The following is a 9097-nucleotide window of genomic DNA, read 5'->3' as shown; positions in this document are numbered from 1 at the left end:
CAACACAGCTGTGACTGAAGGAAGATATCATAGCAGAATCCATTATGTGAGTTGCACTTACATTAATACATTTGGGCTTCTTGGCAAAGGACAAGAAATAGGGGTGAATAAATCATGGCGATCTTAACCAGGAAGTTAATTGTGAGCTGGGCATATTAGATAGTTTGATTGAGAAAGACTTGAGGAAAAAGAAGAAAGGATGAGTTAAAGATTGTTGATCCAAAAAGAATAAGTTGGTTCAGGGTACTTAGGTCGCCCTTCTAGCACAACCTAATGCAACAAAGGTCAATGGTATGCCCATTTAGGCAGACAACAGATTTAATGGCAGTAGTATCAGAGAGTGTAATCACTGCAATTGCATGAGACTGGTGGTCTCTTTATAAATTACCCGATATATGTCAATATGTCATATTGAATGAAGTTTTAAAGCTTTGTGGGATTTATCACAAACGCTTCCTTTTTTTAAGGTGCAGCATTAGAGATGGTGGCAGCCACAGAAGATAGCGGAGGTATCAGGAAGGTTGGTTGTTAAACTTCAAAATGCTTTGAGAGCTATGTGCAGCCATTATAAATGCTACCAGAGGATCATCATTTCCTGTGTTGTCATCAACTGGTTGCCAGTAAGGAGCTGCCAGGGAATGTCCATGTCCCCTGAATTTTAAATAGATTTTTTTGATAACCTTTGCTCTGGCTTCATAGCATGACCAATGGGCTATGGGGTGAAAGGTTGCCTGAATGGCTGTAACCAGTAGAATAATAGTGGCTGTAGCCACTCAAGTTATAGTTAGGATTCCCTGCAATAGAATTTTGTTTCAGAATTGGGGCTGGTAATAACTTTACCTCTGTTTGATGAATCTCCAAGAAGCTTTGCAGACTACAGCTTTTCTCAACATTTGTTGGATGATGCAAAGTTTCATTCTGATTGATTAAAGGGATGTAAAGAAAAAAGGGGGGCAAAAGGCAGTTATCCACCAATGCGTTTTCCAAAGAGGTTGTACTCACACTTAGCAGCCAAGCATCCAGACGGATTTTCATGAGATGCAGCAGGATTATAGATTATCGTCCACAGATGATCCTTTTTGTTAATAAAGATAAGTAGGGTAAGTATTTTTAAAATTGTAGGACAGTTAAACGTGGGGCCTGATTTAGATCTTGGTGAATGGAATACTTAATCACAAATGTGACGAATATCCCGTCTGCCATTTTATGACCCCTTTATATCCTATGGGAATCATGATACAGTGGGTAGGATATCCGTCACATTTGTGACAGAGTATTCCATCTGCCAAGATCTAAATCAGGCCCTTAGTGATATCACTGTATTTTCCAACAGTTCGTAAAACTACTGTGGTACATTCCAATGACAAGGAATTATGTTATTGGCTATTGACTGCATTTACATAAGTTAAATTTAGCCAAGTTGTTTGAAGTACACTTTGGCTACGTTCTGGCTTAGGGCCTTAGGTATAGGTATGTATTAGGTTTTATACTATCCCCTACTTTCTACCATTTTTTTAAAAAGAGGGACATTTCTTAAAATTGTTCTACAATGTAAAAAAAGTTCAAGCACACCACAGTACTTCCTAGGAAATAATCTGGCACTTAAAATATATATATTTTAAATAAATATGTTAAAAATAAAAATGCACTGTACTACACCATATTTTACTGATATAGGGGGTCATTCTGACCCTGGCGGTCGGTGATAAAGCGGCGGCCAACCCGCCAACAGGCCGGCGGACAAAAAAATGCAATTCTGACCCTGGCAGGAACCGCCAACACAGCCCGCCGCATTAACACTCCGACCGCCACGGCGGAACAAACAAACAGCGCGGCGGTCACCGCCAACAGCCAGGCGGCAGACAATGTACCGCCCACCCTATCACGACCCACCAATCCGCCACCTTTTCGGGGGCGGGAGCCCCGCCGATAAAAACACGGCGGAAACAGACATTTCCAATGGAAAACGCTCACCTCGAGACACTCCACGCGGAATCCGGACAGCATGGAACCCGAATTGAACATCATACCTGCTCTCGTCTACCTGCTCATCTACCACGAGTACGAACTCCGGCGCAGACGTCAACGGTGAGTACTGCACCTACGACACACGGGAGGGGGGAGGAAGAAAGGTTATGGGCATACACATATGCGACCCCCCCACCCTCCCAATATGTACACACCAATGCAGAGCAGGAAGTCACAGTGACACCACACAAAGACCCTTTAAAAATACAATGACACAACCAAATTTGGAATAAATTTTCATGTACAAAAAAAGCACCTGGAAATAATTGAGCAACCGTGAAAAATATTTACAAAAACCAAAAAGATATACACATCAGTGTATCACTGAAGTAACAAGTCCTGCACATCCTACGAATCTAACATGTCCGTGGGCCAAGGTTCTGCGAAACAAGGGCAAAGCCCACACACGAGACCTGAGTCCTTTGGAGAGAACACTGCAGGGGCATCTGATGTCAAAACTACAGGCACCTCAGGGGGAAGGGAAGGGGGGGCCACCACAGCCACATGAGTCCACGACGCCAGATCCACGAGGAGCCACCATGCCCACTGTACCATCCTGGGGAGTGCAAAGCCACAGTCTCTCAATGTCTCTACAGTGGGTGGGTTGCCCACTGTACCATCCTGGGGAGTGCAAAGCCACAGTCTCTCAATGTCTCTACAGTGGGTGGATTGCCCACTGGACCATCCTGGGGAGTGCAAAGCCACAGTCTCTCAAGTCTCTACAGTGGGTGGATTGCCCACTGGACCATCCTGGGGAGTGCAAAGCCACAGTCTCTCAAGTCTCTACAGTGGGTGGATTGCCCACTGTGCCATCCTGGGGAGTGCAAAGCCACAGTCTCTCAGGTGGATTACAGAGTCCACTGGTCAAGGAGGAGGCATGGTGGGCACAGTGAACCATAAACAGTGCCTGAGACGGCGGGACCCAGCGCAGCGGTGCATGACATGGCGATGTCCAGCGGAGCGGTGCTTGACAGGAAGGGTCCAGCGGAGCGGTGCTTGACAGGAAGGGCCCAGCGGAGCGGTGCTTGATAGGAAGGGCCCAGCGGAGCGGTGCTTGACAGGAAGGGCCCAGCGGAGCGGTGCTTGAGACGGCGGGGCCCTGTTCAGCGGTACCTGTCTTCACGGCGGGGCCCTGTTCAGCGGTACCTGTCTTCACGGCGGGGCCCTGTTCAGCGGTACCTGTCTTCACGGCGGGGCCCTGTTCAGCGGTACCTGTCTTCACGGCGGGGCCCTGTTCAGCGGTGCTCTTCTGCACGGCGGGGCCCTGTTCAGCGGTACCTGTCTTCACGGCGGGGCCCTGTTCAGCGGTACCTGTCTTCACGGCGGGGCCCTGTTCAGCGGTGCTCTTCTGCACGGCGGGGCCCTGTTCAGCGGTACCTGTCTTCACGGCGGGGCCCTGTTCAGCGGTACCTGTCTTCACGGCGGGGCCCTGTTCAGCGGTACCTGTCTTCACGGCGGGGCCCTGTTCAGCGGTGCTCTTCTGCACGGCGGGGCCCTGTTCAGCGGTGCTCTTGCAGTATGTCAAGGGAGTCATACCTGGCCTGGACACCCTGCTCAGTCGCCCTCCGACTGTGCTGTGTCAGGCCCCTTCGGGGAGTGAGTCCTGGGCCCTTTGGTGTCGTCCCTTGCAGCCGGGATGGGGCTTGTGGGGCCCTCCTGCTCCGCGCTCCTGGTGGTTGTCCTCTCCGCCCTGCTGTCCTTCCGCTCCTTAGATGGGGCTCTCGGGCCCTTGCCTCCCCTGGCTGCTGTGGCCGGTGAAGTGGCCGGAGTCACCTCCTTGGGGGCAGCCGTCTCTGTCCGCTCACGGCGGCCCTTCAATTTCCGGGTCCTCTTGCCTGGGGGGGGGCTGGCTGTCCCCTTGCTGCTCACCGAAGTGTTACTGCCGCCAAAGGGTGGACTCCACATGCCATGCACCACTTGCACTGTAGAAGTTGGGCTGGTGGTGGCTCAGGTGCCCTTGGGACTTTTCCCAGTTGGAGGGGGTGGGTCTGGGGAGGGAAAGAGATCAAAACTGGAGAGGTAATTTTTCTTGGGACCAAGGTAAGGGGTAGGAGTAGTGGTGAGAGAAGTGGAGGAAGAGGATGTGGTTGTATGAGAGCCAGGTGTGCTGTCCTTGGGTGCAGGTGACTGGGACGTAGGCTGTGGTGAGGTGGTTGGCTGTTGTTTGGGTGTCTGCCTGCGTTTATGTGTCTTGGAAGAGGGGGTGACAGACACAGTGGGAGAGGACACAGGGAACGTGTAAATGCCAGTGGGGGTGGTGACTGCAGGTGTGCGGACTGTAGTGGAGGGTTTGCTGGTGGTGGAAGTAACTGGCTGATGTTGGGGTGCATGCAGGTGTGAGTGTAGACGTCACAGGGAGGGAGGAGGGAGACGAGGAGGACGGGGACACAGAGGTGGTAGTGACTGTTGATATGTCTGCATCTGTGTGTTGCTTGGGTGAATGCTTGTGTTTTCTGTGGTGCTTATGTTTGGATGAGCTGGCCTTGGGTGTTGAGGTGTGTGCAGGCTGGTCTGATGGTGTGGATGGGATAGGTTGAGGTACAGGAGACAGAGAAAGGGTGGAGGCAGATAGAAGAGGGAGACTGGAGACAGGGACAATGGCTGCCGTCAGTGCTGAGGCCAGAGAAGTGAACGCACGTTGATGGGCAGCCTGACCCGAATGAATGCCCTCCAGGTAGGCATTGCTCCGATGCACCTCCCTTTCCACCCCCTGGATGGCATTCAGAAGGGTAGTCTGCCCAACAATGACCGTCCTCACCAGGTCAATGAGCTCCGCACTGAGGGCAGCAGGGGTAACAGAGGCAGGGGCTGAGGTGCCTGGGGCGATGGAGACGCGCGCCTTCCTGGCCGAGCGGCCACGGAGCGAAGACTGAGGGGCTGCTGGGAGGGCGGTGCTGGTGCGCTGGGTGGCGGCTGTACCTGTTGTTGCGGGGGGCACAGATGGTGCCGCCACCGCTAGGGAGCTCCCAAACGAGGACGTGTCCGTGTCGCTGGTGTCTCCACCGGCCCCCGTTGTGGTGCTCCCCTCGCCCTCCGGATCACTGGTGCCCTCGGTGTCTGTGTCAGTGCCCACCGGGGCCTGGTGACCTGCAGCTCCCTCCTGCTCCGACGCCAAATCTCCTCCGCCTGATGATGCTAAAACACAAGAAGACAAAGATTTAGGGTGGGGGGAGAAATGAAACAAAGTTGAGTGCATGCCTTAGCAATACCCTTTGCGGAGAGGACAGACACAGGTGCCTCGTGCACTAAGTCGCGAACTTGGGGTACACTACTCAGTACTTCTGACTAGGCAAACAGATCTAGGGACAACACACGCGCACATGTGTGATGCTGGAGCATGGGTAGCTGCACTTGGCACCCTACAGAGGTGGGGGGCGGGGGCACAGGGCCATGCCTAAGGGAGCGGACTACACTACTGAGAGCGCCCTGGCCTAATGTCACCCACAGCCCTCCTCCCCCACCCAGACGCCTCCAATGCGCATACAGATAGGAGAATGTGCGGATACTCACCCCCTTGTGTCTGCTGTGCTGTCCTCAAGCGCCCATCCAAATTAGGGTAGGCCACCGCCAGGATCCGGGACATCAGGGGGGTCATGGTGCGACTGGCACCCCTCCTAGGTCGGGAAGCCATCCCCAGCAGTGTTTCTGCGGTCTTCCTCGTTCCGCGGCGGATGTCCTCCCACCTCTTGCGGCAGTGGGTGCCCCGTCTGTTGTGGACCCCCAAGTTCCGGACTTCCTCGGCGATGGCACGCCAAATATCGATTTTCTGGTGGGCGCTCACCTGTTTGACATGTACAGGGTGGGAAAGAGAAACCGTCACATATCTGCATGTTTGGAGTACATGCCCCCCCCTCCCCAACCTTGTCATGGTTCCCATTCTCTCATCTGTCGTGCGTTGACCTCCTCATTCCCTCCACACCCCACCAACTTACATCCCCCCCCCTCCACACAGGCATAACCCATTCAATGTGCACTGAGTGTACTCACCTGTTGGTCTGGAGGACCGTAGAGTAGCGCATACTGGGGGAGGACCCCGTCCACGAGCTTCTCCAACTCTTCTGAACTGAAGGCGGGGGCCCTTTCACCAGTAGCAGCAGCCATTGTCACTTCCAGACCGAGTTCACAGCAGCACTTGCAGTATAGGTCCTCTCCTGTGGATGATCAGGTCTCGAATGATTGAGCAGATAGAAAATGGCGGTCACGCCCGCAGCGGTGCGTACCGCAGCGGTGCGTCCCGCGACCGCCGGCACACATCGTCATTGGCTCCTGAAACCCATAGTCTTCAATGTTAACCAATGCGTCTTCGCACAGCGGTCTTCGACCGCCTACCGCCACGCTGTGCCTCGCCAGCGCAGTGACCTCACATCCCATTGTCCCACTTCACAGGTCAGGCATCGGCCATTTCAAGGGCCCACATGGCTTAATTTCTAATGCGTCACACAGGCCTAGGCCTTGCAATGGCACACATACAAACATATCAAACCATACATTTACCTGTACTGTGCAAGCTGTGTTGTACGTACCTGTGAGTGGATTGACTCTGTACTCCATATTCTCCTTCCTAGGCACCGTCCGCTGGGACTAGCGATGAGAAGGAGGAATCCTCGCGTGTACCGGCCGCTGGTGGACCTGTCCACAATGGAAGAACGCAACATAATACTACGATACCGACTTGACCGAGCCTCCATCCATGAACTGTGTGCCCAGCTGGAGCCAGCCCTGATGTCCCCCATCCGCCAACCCACAGGAATTCCCCCTCTAGTGCAGGTTCTGTCTGTCCTCCATTTCTTTGCAACTGGCTCATTCCAGACAACAGTGGCCATGTCATCTGGGATGTCTCAGCCTATGTTTTTCAAGATCTTATCCAGAGTGTTGTCTGCCCTGATGAAACTCATGCGGAGCTACATCATTTTCCCAGAGGAGGGTGATTTGCCTACAGTGAAAGCTGATTTCTATGCCCTTGGACACATCCCCAACATCATTGGTGCAATTGATGGGACCCATGTGGCTTTAGTCCCCCCAAATGACGATGAACAGGTGTACAGGAACAGGAAGAATTACCATTCAATGAATATCCAGGTGGTCTGTTTGGCTGACCAGTACATCTCCCATGTAAATGCCAAGTTCCCAGGGTCAGTGCATGACGCGTATGTTATGCGAAATAGCAGCATTCCCTATGTGATGGAACAGCTACAGAGACAGCGTGTGTGGCTAATAGGTGACTCTGGTTACCCCAACCTGCCGTGGCTATTGACCCCAGTGAGGAATCCCAGGACCAGGGCAGAGGAACGGTACAATGAGGCCCATGGGCGTACTAGGAGGGTGATTGAGCGAACCTTTGGGCTCCTGAAGGCCAGGTTTAGGTGCCTGCATATGACAGGTGGATCCCTAATGTACTCACCAAAGAAGGTGTGCCATATCATCGTGGCGTGCTGTATGCTCCACAACCTGGCTTTGCGACGCCAGGTGCCTTTCCTGCAGGAGGATGGTCCAGATGGTGGTGTTGTAGAAGCCGTGGAGCCTGTGGAGAGTGAAGAGGAGGAAGACTCTGAGGACGACACAGACAATAGGGACAGAGTGATACAACAGTATTTCCAGTAACACACAGGTAAGAATCACCCACGCCATTTCACAATTGCTTATAGCCTCCTGCATCTGTACTTTCTGTAGTTCCCCACAGATGTTTTTCATTAAGTTTTGCCTTTCCCTTCCCTTCTCAGTGCTGTCTGACTCAGTACCTGACTTCTGCTTGGTTCGCCCATGAAATACAGCGTATTGACATTGGTATGTTGTCATGACTAATTGACAGAACAGAAATTGAACAGTAATATGTAATACATTTGTTAATAATACAGCATGACTCAAAACAGATTTGTGTGCAAAATTTGATTTATTTACAGTGCTAGATATCGGTACATGTGATTCTAAGGGTGATGGGTGGGGGTGGAGGAATATCCATGGCAGAGTCCAGTTCTCAGTCTCACAGGTGCATTGTCCTTTTGCCTGTGGAAGGATGGAGCATAGGCAGTTCATGGTTGGACAGGGTGGCAATGTGGGACAGTGGGAAGACTTGAGGGGGTATGTCCTGCTGGCGGGGGTCTTGACATCCTACTCTGTCTTTTTTTTTGGTCTCAGGCTCCTCTTACGGGGTGGTTTTTCTTCAGCAGGAGGTGGGGTTCTGGGGGGCTGTCGAGGTGTTGGGACCTCCTGTCCACTAGCGCCGGCGGAGGTGGTAGGCTGTTCCTGGTCCGGGCTAGTGACAGGGGCCCTGTGTGGTGCACCATGGTCCCGCAACGCGTCCTCTATCCTGTGGAGGGCCAGGACGATGGTCCCCATTGCGGTCCCGATGATTCTCAGCTCCTCCCTGAACCCCATGTAGCGTTCCTCCTGCTGTGCCTGGATCTCAGTGAACCTGGCCAGTACCGTCGCCATCGTTTCTTGGGAGTGGTGGTAGGCCCCCATGATGGTGGTGAGGGCCTCTTGGAGAGTGGGTTCCCTGGGCCTCTCCTCCCCCCCCTGTCACACAGCAGCCCTCCGAGCTGCCCGGATTCCCCCGGCCTCTGTCCCCTGGACGGTGTGCCCGCTACCACTGCCCCCAGGTCCCTGTTGTTGTTGGGGTGTTGGGTTAGCCTGGGTGCCCTGTAGTGGCAGACACAGTGCTGATTGAGCTGTCCTAGAGACAGAGGCATGGGCCCGCTGGGTGGGAGCTGTGCTGGTGTTGGCAGAGGGGGTCGGGTCTGGTGTGGCCTGTGGCTGCCTGAGGGGAACCGACTGCCCAGAGGTCCCCGATGGTCCGGGCTGGTCATCAGGTTCACTGTCGACAGAGCTGCTATCCTCAGTGTGGGCCTGTTCCGGTGGTGGGATGGACACTTCTGGACCCTCCTGGCTGGTGTGTTGTCGTTCGGGTCCTGCATGGGGTAAGAGAGTTTGGTTATTGTTTCTGTGTGTGCAATAGCGTGCGTGTTATGGGTGCCCTTGTCCCCCAGTGCAGGCATTCCCTTGAGGGAGGTGTTGTGAGGGTAGTTAGTGGGGGGGGGTTAGTGCAGTGGTCATGCTTAGGTGATGGGTG

This window comes from Pleurodeles waltl, chromosome 7 (genome assembly GCF_031143425.1).
Source record: "Pleurodeles waltl isolate 20211129_DDA chromosome 7, aPleWal1.hap1.20221129, whole genome shotgun sequence".
Classification (NCBI taxonomy): domain Eukaryota; kingdom Metazoa; phylum Chordata; class Amphibia; order Caudata; family Salamandridae; genus Pleurodeles; species Pleurodeles waltl.
The sequence above is the reverse complement of the archived record's forward strand: the minus strand, read 5'-3'. Positions refer to the sequence as shown.